Genomic DNA, 572 nt, shown 5'->3' on the forward strand with positions numbered 1-572 from the left:
CCAGCCTGGTCTACAAGAGCTAGTTCCAGGACAGGCACCAAAGCTACAGAGAAACCCTGTCTAGAAAACAAACAAACAAAAAAAAAACAAACAAACAAAAAAAAAAGAAATAACTCAGGTACCATGCCTCTGTCCAGCAATTAGAGTCCTGAAGTTCCCAGTCATTGGCTTTATAAGATGTTTATTATGGAGGAGGAGTCCAGTTCTAAAGTCTTCCATCTGTTAACAGCTTTTATAAAAGAAAGCATTTAAATGGGGCTTGGTTACAGGTTCAGAGGCTTTGCCCATGATGAGCATGGCAGGCAGCATGGTAGCTGGAAGTTCTACATCTGGAAACCATGTGGAGAGAAGGAGACACTGGGCCTGGCTTGAACTTGAAACCCCAAAGCTCAACCCTCACCCCCCGAGTGACATACTTCCTTCAACAAGGCTACATCTCCTAATTCTTATCAATTAGAGCCTTTCCTAGGAACCAAGCATTCCAATGTATGAGCCTATGGAGGCCAATCTATTCAAAGCACCACATCTACTAATGATTAAAATGTTACATTTTAAGTGTTCTCAGCCGGGCA

Source organism: Microtus ochrogaster, linkage group LG2 (assembly GCF_000317375.1).
Source record: "Microtus ochrogaster isolate Prairie Vole_2 linkage group LG2, MicOch1.0, whole genome shotgun sequence".
In the NCBI taxonomy this organism is placed as follows: Eukaryota; Metazoa; Chordata; class Mammalia; order Rodentia; family Cricetidae; genus Microtus; species Microtus ochrogaster.